The 17,376-nt window shown below is 37.8% G+C and overlaps 1 long non-coding RNA gene across 1 annotated transcript; it reads right to left on the reverse strand.

Moving 5' to 3' along the window:
* Nucleotides 1–1,198: 1,198 nt before the first annotated feature.
* On the reverse strand, nt 1,199–16,826 carry LOC103349876 (uncharacterized). Its single transcript, XR_517993.4, has 4 exons — nt 16,656–16,826; nt 14,821–14,917; nt 9,786–9,851; nt 1,199–1,348 (listed from the first exon to the last, which is right to left on the reverse strand). It is a non-coding gene; the product is annotated as an uncharacterized lncRNA (long non-coding RNA).
* Nucleotides 16,827–17,376: the final 550 nt, after the last annotated feature.

The following is a 17,376-nucleotide window of genomic DNA, read 5'->3' on the forward strand; positions in this document are numbered from 1 at the left end:
GACTTGATCAGCGCTTTTCCTGACTGTCGAGGAACAACTTACTATTTTATTCCTTTTAGTATTTTTTGTTCTACTTAATACCATTGGTTGAACTCTTTAATTAACACACAATTATTCTTAGATGTTTAAAATTAACTGAAAAATGATCTCTGTTAAATATAACAATGGGAATAAGAGAGTGAGAGATACAGTTCAACACATGCTCAAACGGAGTTACAGCTAATGGTAGAGCTAGAACGTGCCAGGGATTCCAATTCAATCTTATCAAGGTGGCATGTACCAATGCCATCTTACTAATCAAAGTGATCAGTTTCAGTTCATAATTAATCATAAAGATAGGACTAAGTGTCAAAAGGATCACATAAACAAGACTAGTGTCTGCTAATACTTCTGATAGAATAAAAAAGGGAGAGAATGATCCAACATGGGAATTGGGATACACAGCAGACTCATAGAATGGCAGATGTCCTAAACAGCACTCTGGCCTCAGAATCAGCCCTTAAGGCATTCAGATCTGGCTAAAGAGACCATAAGAGTATTTCAGGCTTGGAAAGTCAAGACACTGTAGCAAAAAACATGACCTAAGTGAAAGATCTCTGCGAGTGAGATCCCAGTGAAAAGAACAGACCATCAAAGAAGGAGGTACCTTTCTCTGAAGGGAGGAGAGAACTTCCACTCTGACTACGACCTTGTGTAAATATGATCAGAGTCGGTGAACTCAGGGGACTTTTATAGCCTTGGCAGCTCATGACCAGAGCCTCGGGTGATTAATGACATCATAAATAAGATTGTCAATTATTAAGTCAACAATGGGAGTCACTGTACACCTACTCCCCATGTAGGATCTCTGTCCTTAGTGTGTTGTACTATGTGAATTAACAGTAAAACTACTACTCAAACAGTACTCTATACTTTGTGTGTCTGTGTGGGTGCAGTCTGTTGAAATCTTTACTTAGTATACACTAAATTGACCTTCTGTATATAATGATAATTGAAAATGCATCTTGATGAAGAATGGGTTGGGAGAGGGAGTGGGAGATGGGATGGTTGTGGGTGGGAGGGAGGTCATGGGGGAAAGGCCACTATAATCCAAAAGTTGTACTTTGGAAATTTATATTTATTAAATAAAAGTTGAAAAAATAAAAATAAATAAAAATAAAAAAAGAATTTAACAACAAAAAAAGAAATTGAGTCACTTGCCTCAGGAGATGATTGCATGGTCAATGCCAATTTCTTGATTTTTAAAATATGCCATGTGCTCACAAGATGAAGACTTGAACAGTTGATTATTTTAAAAATGACTTTCTGAAGCTTCAAGTTAGTATGCAGTTGTGGAAATCTCTTATCTCTGGGGAGGAAAACATAACAAGAAAGGAAAATGTCAAATGGCAAATTTTTGAACAGCAGGTATCATCCAAGGGCTCACTCGTATACATACTCAACTGCTACTTTTTGCCTGTGGGCTCTTTGTTAACTGTTGCCATGTTTTGTCAGTTTGATGGATTTTGCTGTTAGTGCTTTTGGCCAGCCCTAAATAAAAGCTTTTCAAATGGACAAACAGCAAAGCTACAGCACCCTGCTCTCTTCTGTTCAGCCTAGTATTTCTTACTCTAAGCACATCATCCTCATTTTCTGCCTAAAACTGAGAAAAGAAAGATATTACTAAGGGCATGAAAGAGAACTCTACTTTTGATACTATTTGATGCCTTTTCCATTTCCACAAATTGTTAGATTTGTGTTAAATTACTTTGAATGATATTTCTTTTATTTTCTTTAAGGAGATTTTAATGTGAGTTGAAATAAAATCTGCTGATAGATTTTGCCTATTTCAAATAAATATTTTTTAAAAATGCTAGCAAATTTAGGGTTCTTGCAACTTCTGTGAAAGAAAACTTAAGAGACAAGCAAACTGAAAGTAAAATATTTCTTTAGGAGCTGTTCTATTTTGTTTTGTTTAGTAGATATACATTTTGTATAAGAATTCTGAGAGTAAAGGATCTTCTAAAGCCATCTTTACATGTTTTATATATTTAATCACTTGTCTTAAAAATAAATTGAATGAATATTAATCTGTATAATTTTTGAGAGGTTGCAAAGCATTGTTTTTCTCAAGAATGCAGTGAGTTTGCTATTACTAAAAACTCTAAAACTCTGAAATCAGAGAAGAATATGTTTCAGCATTGAAATCCAGAGGGAATTTCATGGTGGCGTAGCTGGTAAAGCTGTTGCTTGAAACACTGGCATCCCTTATGGGCTCCTGTTCATATCCTGGCTGTTCCACTTCTGATCCAGTTCCCTGATAATGGCCTGGAAAAAGCAGTGGAAGATGGCCCAAGTTCTTAGGCCCCTACAAGCCATGTGAGAGACCTGAATGAAGCTCTGGGTCCTAACTTTAGCCTAGACCAGTCCTGGCCATGTGGCCACGTCGGGAGTGAACCAGCCAATGGAAGATGACTCTTTCTCTGTCTCTCCCTCATTCTCTGTAACTCTGACTTTCAAATAAGTAAATAAATATTTAAAAAAGAAGAAGAAAAAAGAAAGAAACCCAGAGCCAGCTAGTTGCATGTGGTGAGTGAAACATATGATAATATATTATGACAAATATGAATGTTTGTCACAACCATATTTAGCCTGGCACATTAAAGTGAAATATATGCTCTGATATTAAACTATGTTTGTTAGTAATAAGACAGGCCACATTGCAGGAAGCTAGGTTTTAGTGCTACATTTCTAATTATATCCCACAAAAAGTTATTCCAAGAGTGTTATGCAAGAATATAAGCTCAATGGAAAAAAAGCTCCAACTTAAGAAGGTTGGGTGACATTTATATGTTCATGCACTTTGCCACACCCCATACCTTCTAATTTCTCCCTTCCTCTAATTTAGAGCATATGCTTTCATTATTCATCTTTGGCTTAGAATTTTATTACTTTGTAATATTCAGAAAAATTACTTAGAACAAGAAATCCATCTAATGACTCATCCCTAAAAGATGCTTACAAAATAAAATAAGTGTGCATTTTGTACCATCTGAGTATTTCCAGAGTCTCTTAGACTTGCCACAACTAATGCTGTAAGCATTGAAATAAAGCAGAAGGCAGGAGTTCTACGGACTGTGACCTCTCCAAAGTGTGTAAAAGTTTATTGTCATTGGATGTAAATAACTAAGTATACATCATTGCAAACCTTTGGTAGCCAAAATCCTGAAAGAGACCAAATACTGAATTTTTCCACTTTTCATAATAAAGGAAAAAAAATTTTAAAGACTTGAGCTGTATACCTTTATTGACTTTTAAGAGTAGACAAAACATTTCCATTTCCAATAAAAATGTTTCATTGGACATTTTCCATCTATTTTATCAATTCTAAAACACCTGTATATTTAACTAGTCTGAAATTATGATTTATCTTTTATTGACAGTATCTTGATATTTTTCCATAATTTAATTGGCATTGAGTCATTTTCATGCCTTACAACCACTAGTATCTTAATTTTGGTGATATACTGTAGTTGTCAAAATGAAATATTTATCTGATTTATTAAGCCACTTAAATTTTTATTTCTAGTAACCTTTCACATTCCTCTGTGAATGTGGGTTTCAGCCCAGATAACTTTTCTCTAGATTGAAAGTTTACTGTCTATAAAATAAAAACAAAGACTGAGTAGTTTCCAAGGATCCTCCCATCTTTTTTTTTTAAGGATTTTATTTATGTTATTTGAGACATAGAGTTTCAGACAGTGAGAGGGAGAGACAGAGAGAAAGATATTCCTTCCATTAGTTCACTTCTTAAATGGCTGCAATGGCCAGAGCTGTGTCGATCTGAAACCAGGAGCCAGGAGCTTCCTACAGGTCTCCCATGTGGGTGCAGGAACCCAAGGAGTTGGGCCATCTTCCACTGCTTTCCCAGGCCACAGCAGTGAGCTGGATTGGAAGAGGAGCAGCCAGGACTAGATCTGGTATCCATATGGGATGCCAGTGCCACAGGTGGAGGATTAATCTACTGTGCCATGGCACCGGCCCCAGATCCTTCCATCTTGAATGTACTCTAATCTACCAGTTCACTTCCAGACTGACATTTCTGTGATTCTTGAAGAGGAAATCTCCCAAGGCCATGGTGGATCCTTCAGTCTCTTGAATTGAGTACAAATTAAAGGTAACAATAAAAAATTTCAGTGGTGGTAAATGGGAATGATTAAAAAGTAAGCTCTCACTTATGTGAATAAAGATCAGGTAGGAAAGCAAAAAAACAAAATAGTTGCATAAAGTAAGATTTGGTAGTCATAAAGGATGTTCCCTTGACATGGGCCAGAATTCTGGGGAGACCTCTGGAACTTCGTGTAGGAGTCAAAAGCTAGTCACACTTTGTTTGATAAAAATATAAATTATGAAAGAACTGACAATCTCCTGATGCTCTTGGTTTCTTTGAGAAAAAGATCTGAGGGTCATCACTATGATCTTGGGTGCTTGGGCCCTGCACCCACATGGGAGACCAGGATAAGTACCTGGCTCCTGCCATCGGATCAGCGCGGTGCACTGGCCGCAGTGCGCCGGCCGCGGCGGCCATTGGGGGGTGAACCAACGGAAAAAGGAAGACCTTTCTCTCTGTCTCTCTCTCTCACTGTCTACTCTGCCTGTCAAAAATAAATAAATAAAGAAAGAAAGAATTAAGGGAGCATCATCTGATAACAAATTCAGGTAGCACAGGGCTTAGTATTGGACTTTTGCTGATTTCTGTTGTCCAAGTCAGAGACCTTGATTACTCTCTCCCTCTTCACATTCTTTACATCAAATCAATCAATCAAAATCAGATTGAATCTAATTTATAAATATCACTGAAGTCTCCTCACTTCTTTGCATCAGCACTGGCCCCACCCTGATTCAGATCATAGGATCGCTCATCTGGGTGAGTTCAACAACCTTCCAATTGTATCCACTGTATCTAGTGTTGCATTCTCTCATTCATTTTGATGAGGCAGCTGTATCTGTAAGTTCTAAATCCTGACATACATGTAAAGCAGTTCCTGACATGAAATCTCAAAGTCACCCAGATACGATGGGGTAACCAGAATTATAGAAAAATTTCTTATATCTTTTTGGTTTTACACAGTTCAAAGATTGTTTATTGTCCTTAGGGAAAAAGTCCATCCCCCCCCCCAAAAAAAAGCAGTGATCCCAACATTTTACCTATCACAATGCACAAAAGCTAATACTTTTGTGACTTAGAGGAATAAACCAAATTGGAGGGCTTTGAGGAGACTACACTAATCTTGATATGTAAACAATCATTGTCTTCTATTTAAGTCACATAATTAAAATAAGAAGAATAAAATACAAAGTGTTAGGGAACAAAAACTGTGTAATGTAATTTGTATAAAACCTTGAAGATTTTAATCATAGGCAAATGTTTTTCTAGTGAGAATTTTAGCTTACAGGTATGAATGCACCAATCAGAATTTAAGTTTGAACTGGCTTCATCAAATTCTTGATCAAGACTTTTAAAGGATGACCTCTCTGAAATTATGATAGGCAATCAATCACAAGAAATTTTAATCTCTCAAATTGGTAGTAGCAAATCGCAGAGATGTATTAATCACTCTTTATATATTGATGGAAACTTCTTTCTCACCATTAACCAGGATTTGGATAACTTGAACTATTTAAACAGTCTTTTTTTTTAAAAAAGATTTATTTATTTATTTGAAAGAGTTACACAGAGAGAGGAGAGGCAGAGAGAGAGAGAGAGGTCTTCCATCTGATGGTTGAGATCCCAATTGGCCTCAATGGCTGGAGCTGTGCTGATCTGAAGCCAGGAGCCAGGAGCCAGGAGCTTCTTCTGGGTCTCCCACGCGGGTATAGGGGCCCAAGGACTTGGGCCATCTTCTACTGCTATCCCAGGCCACAGCAGAGAGCTGGATTGGAAGAAGAGCATCCGGGACTACAACCGGTGCCCATATGGGATGCCGGCGCTTCAGACCAAGGCGTTAACCCGATGCGCCACAGCACCAGCCCCAGTAAAGTCTTTAAAAAGTGAATCTTTAAAATATGTCAGCTTGTGCTGGCGCCATGGTGCACTAGGTTAATCCTCCGCCTGTGGTGCTGGCATCCCATATGGGCACTGGTTCTAGTCCTGGTTGCTACTCTTCCAGTCCAGCTCTCTGCTGTGGCCCTGAAAGGCAGTGGAGGATGGCCCAAGTGCTTGGGTCCCTGCACCCGCGCGGGAGACCAGGAAGAGGCACCTGGCTCCTGACTTCCAATCGGCGTAGCTCGGGCCATTGCAGCCATTTTGTGGGGGGATGAACCAACGGAAGTAAGACCTTTCCTTCTGTCTCTCTCTCTTTCACTGTCTGTAGCTCTACCTGTCAAATGGATAAATAAAAATCTTTTTAAAAAAGTCAGCTCTTGCCATTTTTTGTTGACCACTATAACCTCAAAATTTCTTAATAATCCTAGTAAATTTCTATTTTGATGGGATTTTCCACACTAAAACTTCAAAATAATGATGGGATTTTCCTCCCAGTATGGATGGGTATTTTTTTAAAGATTTATTCATTTATTTGAGAGGCAAAGTTACAGAGAGAGGGAGAGAGGGGGAGAGAGAGAGAGGTTTTCCATTTGCTGGTTCACTCCCCAAATGGCCAAAACAGCTGGAGCTGAGCTGATCTGAAGCCAGAAGCCAGGAGTTTCTTTTGGGTCTCCCATGTGGGTGCAGGGGCCCAAGTACTTAGGCCATCTCCTCCCGCTTTCCTAGGCTACAGCAGAGAGCTGGATCCAAAGTGGAGCAGCCAGGACTTGAACAGGGCCTATGTGGTATGCCGGTGCCACAGGCGGAGGCTTAGCCCACTATGCCACAACACCAGCACCAAATATTGCTTTAAGAGTCTGTGGTAGTTAAAGTCTTTAGATAAACTGAACCAACACGATGTCTGTGTGTATGTATACATAGGCAGTGCTTCAATGCACTTCAGGTGCATTATATTTTAATTTATTGTTCAGAAACTTTTTGAAGTATCTCCAGATATGAGAGAGAACAAAAGAGAGGACATTTTAACGTAACTCATATAATTGTAAAGGTTTGGTGAGTCCAAAATCCAATGGAAGAAGCAGGTAGGCTGGAAACTTAGGAAAGAGTTGCAGTTTGATTCCAACATCAGTGTGCAGTGGAACCAGGAAGAGCATGTGTTGCAGATGAAGTCCAAGGACAATCTACTGGAGAATTCCCCTTATGGGAGAAAGTTAATTTCATTTCATATTCAGGCCAATAATATTCAGCAGACTAGCTGAGGTCCAGTACAATTAAGAAAGGCAATCTACTTTACCCGAATTTTGCTGATTTGAACCAAAATCTCACCCCAAACTTCAATTGCAGAAACACCTAGAATAATGTTTGACCAATATCTGGGTACTGTGGCAACTTGGCAGGCAAGTTAACTTATAAAATTAACCTTTACACAACCAGTAATTATTAGAATTCAAATTATAATAATGATTAGATATCACTAATTAGTCATTTTATGCTTACCAAAAGTAAATTTTTTCTCTTCTTCTGTAAATTTGTGAGTGTATGTTAATATAATATTCATATGTTCCTTGAAAGTTCTGGTTAGGTTTATTTATTTATTTAAAGATTTATTTATGTGTTTTAATTTATTTGAAAGAGAGATAGAGAAGTAGAAAGACAGAGAGAGAGAGAGAGAGAGAGAGGCAGATCCTCCATCTGCTGGTTCGTTTTCCAAATGGCTGCATTAGATGGGGCTGGGCTAGGCCAGTCAGGAGCCAGGAACTCCAACTGGATCTCCCAGAGGTCCTAGTACATAGGACATCATCTGCTGCTTTCCAGGCACATCAACAGGGAACTGCATTGGAAGCAGAGCAGCCAAGACCCAAACTGGTGCTCCAATATGGAATGCTGTTGTCACAAGCAGCAGCTAAACCAACTGCCCCACAAGCTTGCCCTGATTAGATTTATTTACATGCACAAATAGTTTAGTTAAGAAATCCTATTGTGAGCCAATAACTTGAGATTCATTTGTTACTGTACATGAGTACCAAATACAATCCAGTTGTAAACATTACAGAGTGAAGAGTTGAGAAATTCTCTGACCTGTCTGGAATAAAATATTCTAAATTTAAATTCCACTCATGGGGCCAGCGCTGTGGCTCACCTGGTTAATCTTCCACCTGCGGTGCTGGCATCCCATATGGGCGCTGGGTTCTAGTCCCGGTTGCTCCTCTTCCAGTCCAGCTCTCTGCTGTGGCCCGAGAGTGCAGTGGAGGCTGGCCCAAGTGCTTGGGCGCCTGCACCCGTGTGGGAGACCAGGAAAGAAGCACCTGGCTTCTGGCTTCGGATAGTGTAGTGCCGACTGTAGCGGCCATTTGGGGAGTGAACCAATGGAAGGAAGACCTTTCTCTCTCTCTCTCTCTCTCTCTCTCTCTCTCTCTTACTATCTATACCTCTACCTGTCAAATGAAAAAAAAAATCCCGTGCACAGCATTCAGGATCACAGGAGATACTGCTGCACTCTGCTTTCTAACTTGTTGACAGTTCAGAGAAGCTAACAGAGCAGAATTGTAAAGCCAGAGTGGTCAGCCACAAAGATGGGAATTACAGGCTTTACATTCATGCAAATTGGGACAAACCTTTTTGGGAGCTAGAATTTCTTCATGGGCATGGTGCAGATATTAATACCTCCTTCCCAGACCTGATGTGCAGGATAAATGAAATAGTAAACATGCTGTTCTCAGCACAGTGGCTGGTACAGAGTAAGTATTCAACAGATAGAAGCTGCTATTATTTTTCTTTATATTTGTTTCTTGTTTTGTTTGCAATTATCTTTGTTATTGACCTAATGAGAGAGCTACAATTCGATACCAAGACTCTCTTTTCTAAAACTAATTTTTGGTGGACTATTTTTCTTGAGCTGGTGTTTCTGTTGAGCTTGTCAGAAACAATATACTCTAGGGGAATAAAAGGAGGACAATGGAGAAAATTCATGCTAATGTAATACATTCTGAGATCCACTATCAACCACCTCGTAAGTCGTTCAGCACCATGGTACGAGTGGGAAGAGGCACTTCCCTACATTGTGATAAAAACGGAGTGGAGGCAGTGGTGTTGTGTGCCAGAGGAGGGAAACCTTCTTCCCTTCTGTACTTTGGCTGGGGCAGGGAGGACAGAATGGGCCTGAGTTACTTAATGTCCTCTTAAAAGGACGAAGTGAAAATGCAAGCCACTTTCATCAGTTCAGACTCCCTGCCTGGGCTGCATGTCTGCTGGTGAGGAAGCCATGTGTAGCACACCAGGTGTCTTTTCTCACTCTGACTGTTTCTTTTATTGGCTTCTGCTTAGATTTTCCTCTGTCATAAATGCTGAGCTTCCTTGAGTGTAAGACCTATCATATTTTGCTCAAATCTTATGGTGGTTATAGTGGTTGTTGTTCCTGCTGCTGAATTTGCATTTCTGATAATTCAAATTAGGCCTATGAGCATGGCTCATTCTGACCACATCTAGTTGTCATTTCATATTTCTGTCTGTGAGACACACCATGTACCCACATCAGAACTGGCAGTCGAAATAAAATAAAGCCTGTTCCCCTTTTTGGAGGTGTTTTTAAATTTTATTTCTGGGCATGATGAAGATAGGAAACATGAAATACAGGATAAAGCCCTTTCTCTCAAAAGGTTTCCCTCTACAATACATGGGATAACAATACACTGAGCCCATGAAGGTCAAATATACTTTTATATTTTATTTTGTGTTCATGAAGCCTGTACTAGTTGCCTACCATGTGCATTGTGGTGGATGCTGTGAACAGGAACCACTGTGCTACTCAAGGGGGCTTCAAAGGGTTCTGGAAAATAAAATGAAACGATAAACTTACTTTTGTGCACAAAAACTTGCATAATTTTTTCATAATACATATTCCAAGGAGGTTTTTGAAGTACGTTTCCATGTTTTGTTCCATCTAAGGCTGAAATTTGAATAGCTACTCAGTGGAGAGGATGATACACATCGAGCCTTGAAGTATTGGTTCAGTTAGTCAGCTAGGATTATGGGGAAAGAAATCTCACATGGGGAAAAAAAGATGGTGAGAGAAAACAAAGCAGAAGCAGAGAGCTCTTATTAATGTTCCTCTCTTAAAACACAGAGTCAGGATTAAAGTCATCCAGACTAAGCCCATAAACATAAGCTGACAAATACTATTCAAGGTAATAAGCCTATACCTGGGATTCTCTTTTTTTTAAAAAAATGGCATAATCAGGGAGTGGATATTTAACCCAGCAGTTGAGATGCCAGTGTCCCATATTGGAGTGCCTGGTTTCAATTCCTGGCTCTGGCTCCTGAATCCACTTTCTGCTAATGTGGACCTGGGAGGCAGCAGTGACAGCTCACACAGTTGGGTTTCTGCCACTCATGTGGGAGATCTGGATTGAACTGCTGGCTCCTGGCTTCAGCAACACCCAGTCCCTGCCATTGTGGGTGTTTGGGGAGTGAACCAGTGGGTGGGAACATATTCTCTTTCTCTGTGACTGTCTCTGCCTCCCAAGTGAATGATTGAATAATAATAAAAATAAAGAACTGATATAATCATAGGAATGCTTCATATGCATTTATAAGAAGATTAATATAGTAACAACAAACTGGTAGAAGCAGAGATTTAGAATAAAAGTTGTTTCATCTGTTATAAATGATCAAGATTTAAATACTAACAGTCTTCATCGAGTGAGGTGACAAAATTTAAAAGCAAATGTGAATGTGATAGACCCTGTGAAAGATTCTCCAATACAGGTGAGAGCAAAGAATGAAAGATAACTCTGACATTTGCAGAATGACCAAAATAAGTCACCAAGGCTGGAGGACTTGCACAGCAGTTGGTGGTAGTGGGCTGTGGTGGGGGGGAGTGAAAGGAAGAATTCAAATGGAGCAGTCAGTTATCCAACAAACAGGTGGGAAGAAAGGAGTTAATTCAAGAAGAGAAGTTGGTAGAAGACAGAAACTTAAGCCTTGTCTATGTGACAGTGATTATTAATTTCACAAATCTTGGTGACATTACTGAGAAAAGAGACATAAAAGAAGAAAGCAAGAGTAAGTTTTTTTGGATCCTCATTATATATCTGATACTAGGCTTGGTGTTTTATGTGCAGTATGTCATTTATCTACTAGAAAAAAATCTCAGGGAATGTCCAAGAAAGGGCAAGAGAAAAAACAAGAAAGAACATCAAAGGAAAGAAAAGAGTTAAAAAAGAAATAGATAAAAATTAATGCATTGTCACCTTATCTACAGCAAAAGGAAAGAGGAGAGAGGCAGAGGATGGTTAGGGGCATGTTGATGATGAAACTCAGGAAAGGTTGATTAGTAATGCCATAGGCATGAGGAGCAAAGCAAGATCTTAATAGAGTCAGAATGACTTTGTAAAATGCTCAAGATAGCAAGGACAAAAAGCGTCATTTCCTTCTACCTGTTTTTCCCTGTACTTTATCCTTTGCATCTTCTTCCTTGTGATCCAATGTCTGATTTCCTTTCCTGTTTATCTCTGTCAAAAAGATAGCCCTAGGACACTAGACTTTTCCTTAAAACTTTTCCTTAAACGAGTATTCATAGAACCTTGTTTTATGCCTAATGCTGAAAATATAGCAATGGATTACTTTTCTTCCTAATGGTTTTGAGCATTGTCTCTAAACCAGGTACTGTTGCTTTGTGTGTACTATCAAATTTATTGTCAAAATGACCTTAATGAGTCATTGTTTTTATTATTTTCATTTGTCAATGAGGCAAACAAAGGCACATATAGATACATAGTTTTCATGAGTTCCTACAAATAAAAATTGGAGGCAATTAGGTACACATGTATTATATTTCTTTTGCAATGTGATTTGATAAAAAAGTTTTATAGCTCCGGACCATTATCTCATTTTACGCTTATCTGTGTTTGTTTTAAGCATTTCTCATATTTGTATCACATAGACATAGTACATAGTTTATTTTGGGAGTAAGCAATTTCAAAGGTAATGTAAAATGAAATAGTTTCAACATTAGCAATTTGGAAAATCAAATTATAAGTTATCCTAATTCAGTGAGGAATATTAAATTCAATACAATTATTAATTCTTACATTGTGAGCTTGTTGTCAGTGTATATTGTCATAGTAATTGAGATGTTATTGTTAGATTGCATTGACGATTCAAAGAGGGGTTGATGCTGTGGCATACCCAGTTAAACTGCCATCTGTAGTACCAGCATCCCCTGTGGGCACTGGTTCAAGTCCCAGGTGCTCCACCTTGGATCCAGCTCCCTGCTAGTGCACCTAGGAAAGCAGTGGAAGATGGTCGAAGTTCTTGGGCCTCTGTTCCCCTGTAGGAGACCCAGATGAAGCTCCTGGCTCTTAGTTTCTACCGGGCCCAGTCCCAGCTGTTGTGGCCTTTTGGGGGGTGAACCAATGGATGGAAGATCTCTTTCTCTGTCTTTGCCTCTCTCTCTCTCTGTAACTCTGTCTTTCAAATAAATAAATAAATCTTTAAAAAAAAAAAGATTCAAACATATTGTATGAGTTTCCCTTCCCTTTTATGCATTTATTTTATTTTTATGTAGATGTATTTCTTATTGACATATTAAATATCGCACAGGTTTTCTTTCTGAATTTTTGTACTTAGTAGTCTCTGGGTTTTATATCTTCTTTGTTGCTTCTATTACAAAATTACTTATTAAAAATCTGGCTAAATAAAAATAATGTAGTGGGGTGGAGTGAATCTACTGTTTTTATAAAAATCTTTCCATGTTATTCTCTTCATTTTTGTTTTAGTATTCAGCCACAGAAAATAAATAAACAGAACTCTAGGGATGATAGGAATGTAACACACACAATGTTCACCTCCTTCTGAGACACATTTAGATTGTTAGGCAGGTGAAAAACGCCTTAAAAAGAAAATCTTTAATTTTATCTTTTCCATTTTAAAGAGTAAGGCAAAGATTTTTTTAATAAGGTCCAAATGTTCCATCAGGTGAATCACAGATTTAATCAATCATTGAGATGTTTGATCTATCACCCAGAAGTATTTTTCAACTCTGTATAAAACAATTAAATGGGCCAAACTGATTTGAATTGTTATGTTACTGTATGGCACACTTAAATTGAGGAAAGTATTAAATGGAGCCCATTCACACAGCCTTATGAAGAAACAGAAACTAGTCTTCATACATTCTGATCAATTTTTTTTGGTCATGTTTATTTACTTTGATAAGTTGAACTCAACTAAACTCATTAATGTGATATTTTTGAATATTTGTTCAAAATTTTGGAAAATCTAATTTTGTAACTAGATTTTTTATTTTTCACACTTTATTTAGTTTATGAAATGTTATTTTAATTTCCTTAAAATAAATTGCCTTAAAATTGATAGTATCTCTATTAATCAAATATTACATATTGATGCATGGGATAGTTGTGTTAAGAAGGCCTAACTTTGGAACAAGCACTTGTGGACTTAGAATCCTGGCTCTGCATTATAGAAAACTTGATCTTTAGATAGGTTACTTGACTCTCCTAGTCCTCAACTTACTCTATGTAAGTATCAGTGTTATCATAAAGATTAGCAAAAATAAATATCAAATGTCTGCCACTTTCTATGTTGTAGCCATTATGATTTTCCTAAATCACCAGAACAATAAAATCAGTGTGTCAAGTTGATTATGGAATTTTACATTTATGTAAGTCCTTATGATCTTCCCTTGATTTCAAACGTACAGCTACTTGGAACTAGTATTAATTCACTCACTCAAAAAAATGTTTTTTTTTAATGACTCCTATGCCCCTGCTAACGCTTTGGCAATGAGAATACAGCAAGTAATGAAGTGATTGGTATCTATCCAGTTAGAATTTAAAGTTAATTTGGAAGAAAAAATAAATGAGTGAACAGTTAGATAAATACAATACTGTAAAGTGTGCAGTACTGAAAAACGTACACGTATTGCAAGAAAGTAGAGCTGAAAGGCCTAGTGTGTGTCAGCTTGTCCAAAAAGGGTCTGAGTAAGTGACATTTAATCCTGAAGGGTGAATGTGGTTAAGAAGTGAATCATGGAGAAAATGGCAATTCTAGCGGAGAAAACTGATATATGAAAGTCCTGGGTCAGGCACGCGCCTCTGTACTGAGGACCTGGAACAAGACCGGCGAGGCTGGGGGTTCAGGACAGCGGAAGCCGGGGACATGGAAGAGAGAGGCCATCAAAGACATTTACCAGTAACTGAAGTCTGATGTTGAAAAGCTTAACCTGAGCATATGCTTTATTTAGCCTCTCCTCCCACCTCTTCAACAAAATTCATACAGAAGCTAGAAAAGAACATTGTAAGTACTCAGTGCTCAACAGTAAGAATGAGAATTCTCATGGGCACAACATACAAAGAAGTTCTGAAACAGAAGTCAAGTGGAAAAGGGAACGACAAACATGAAACACAAGGTTAAGTTCCTCACAGAAGCTGAAAGGTGACAGAATGCTTGCGTCCCCGGGGAGAGGCCAGGGACCCCAGAGCCTGGGCAGCCAACAAGGCAATTCGCTGGGATACCGCAAAAGGGAATACATAGGGCAGACATCGATCGCCCTACAAAGAAAAAGGGATAAAATGGACAAATTCATAATCACAGTGAGAGGCTTAACATCCGTCTCTCAGAAACCAACCAAGAAACCGCCAGCTAATAAGGTGGGATGTGGAGGAGTTGTGCAATGCACTTAACAAGCCTGTGACTGGCTATACAAAGATGTCTGGACCATACACACAAACTGCATATCATTTTCAAGCACACAGGCAACAGCCACGAAAACTTACCATGTGCTAAACCACAGTGGAAACATCAGCAAATTCCAAAAAGGTGATATTATACAGGCTGCAACTACTTATCCATGAACAATTGCAAGAAATTCCACTATTCCAAAAAAAAAAAAAATAAACAAGACAAAACTCTATGCAAGAAATCACACATACACATTTACAAATCATTACAGGGTTAAAAAGAAGGTAAAAGTAAAAGTCAGTACAGAACTTGTAAACTGCATGGAGCTGGATACAAGTTAAAAAGCTATGTAACAAAACTTTTGTGTATGATTGAAACAAGATTGAGAAGAAAATGAGTAAAAATAGAAGTATCTGTTATTTGAAAAAAAAAAGATCAAAAAATAAATGATCCATGCTCTTAACCATGAAACTTGGGAAAATAAAACAAAATAAACATAAAATGGAAGAAAAAATTAATATAAATGTAAGCATATCAATGGGAAATTAATGAAATGGAAAAACTAATGTGTAAAAATATAAACCAGCACTTTGAAAGGTTAGTAATATACTTTAGCAAGAACGATCAAGATTAAAAGGTAAGTAATCATTAGAAATAATATAAACAATGACAGTAAGAGGAGACAAAGAAATTAGAGGAAAACAACAAACTTCAGAGCAGTGCCTCTGCAAACCTAGATTAAATGGATTAACAAGAAAAACTAAATTAATTTTTAATTAAAAAATCAATTTCCACTGTGTGCACTTTTATAAATTCTATTACAGTTGGAAAAGGGTTTAAAATAAATAATAACTAAGAATATATTCCCCAGGAGAATTTTAACAGTGAGAGAAAAAGAATCTAGCTAGGATGTTCCAGATAAGTTAAGGCCATGACACAAATGTTTCCTGTTAGGGCATGTCAGTGAACTGCAGTATTCTTGGTCATGTAACATTGGGGAGAGGAAGGTAAGGGCTTCCAAATCCCCTGCTAGAGAAAAGTCAGGAGACAACAGTAGTTACTCACAGAGAGAAGGGATATTTAACACAGCAAAAAGAAATAATTTAATATTGTTAATATTTGCCGTCAATAAAACCTCTAAGTCCCAAACCATTATTCTGCATTTTCTGTTCATGCCTAAATTTCAAACTCTAGGATTTAAGAATTTTCAGTTTGAAACTTTTAGAAGCTCTGTGAGATCTGCATGAGCCAAAAGAAAACAAGGATGACTTCTAATATTCTTTTCTCCAAGTAATTGCTTAGAATTTAAAAATAATTTATATAACTTTTTATATTATTTTTAGTAATAATTTATATAATTTTTAAAACTATGTACACTTTCCAAAAATATTAATTTTCCTGGATTAGGTTAAGGTTATAGCTAATATTAATGTTCCAGGAAAAGAAGACATAACTTCAAAAATCATATAATTTATCATTTAGAGTTGAGTTGAAAAAGTAAGAGTCATCTGATATCTTTTCCTCCCTGTTATACAAATGCTCTAGCATCATGATATAAATTTTATCTATTTGTTATTTAAACTTTGTAAGTGACAGGTAAATTTTCATTTCTACTCTGAGGGCTGAGCATGCAATCCTGGAATCCAAGTCTGGAAATGAAAGAAAGAACAGGTCAAACTCATGTGGTGCATTGGTGGTCCAGGTAATGCAATCCTGAAGCCTAATTTCTCCACCCTTCTGTTTTGATTTTTTTGGGAGCATGTCCTTCTTTCAAATGATTATTTAAAAAAAAACACAAAATGAATAATAAAGTATAAGTAAACATTGTGCAAACCCAAGTGAGAAGACTGTATAGTTGGGATTAGTTTGTCAGGGCTGCTGTAACAAAGTACAAAACCTGCTGGTTTATACTAGAAGTTTCCTTTCTCACAGTTCAGAAGACTAGCAGTTCTAGAACCAGGAGTTGACAATTGTGGCTCCTCTTGGGGCTTCTCCATGGATTTTAAATGCCGTCTTCTCCCAGGGTCTTTACATGGTCTTCTTTCCATATCCACCTGAGACCAAATTTCCCTTTATAAAGACACCAGTCATATTAGACTGAGACTCATCCTATTGACTTCATTTTAATGTTATCTATTCTTTAAAGACCCTATCCATTTCCAAATACAGCCACATTCTGAGATATAGGAGGTTAGTACTTCAACATGGGTGTTTGGTGTTGGGGGCGGGGCAGATAATGTTCAGCCTATAACAGCTGGCTTTTGCAGTCTACTTGAAGGTAGCTGATAAAACCATTGTGTGCGGCCAGAAATGAAAAATTGTTTGAGAGCCATTTAAGATACTGTATTCACAATCTTGGCTGACCTGCATTCAAGCAGTTGAAATTAAGTTTTAATCTCCTAAAATGATTCCATAATACTTTGTTGTTTTCCATGGTTTGTTCTATCACTGAGGCAATTGTCTGAAATGATTTTAGAAAATGTGTTGCACACAATAAAAACTTAGTATTCGCCTCCACCACCACCGTGTCATCCTCACCGCCATCATCCTTGTGCTCAAATCCTAGTGTTCACCCCTGCTTGCCTGTAAGGATGTGGTGCAGTGTGTGTCTGTCTCCCCCAGCAACCAAAGCAGACTCACTTTAGTGTCTT

This window comes from Oryctolagus cuniculus, chromosome 5 (genome assembly GCF_964237555.1).
Source record: "Oryctolagus cuniculus chromosome 5, mOryCun1.1, whole genome shotgun sequence".
Taxonomy (NCBI): Eukaryota; Metazoa; Chordata; class Mammalia; order Lagomorpha; family Leporidae; genus Oryctolagus; species Oryctolagus cuniculus.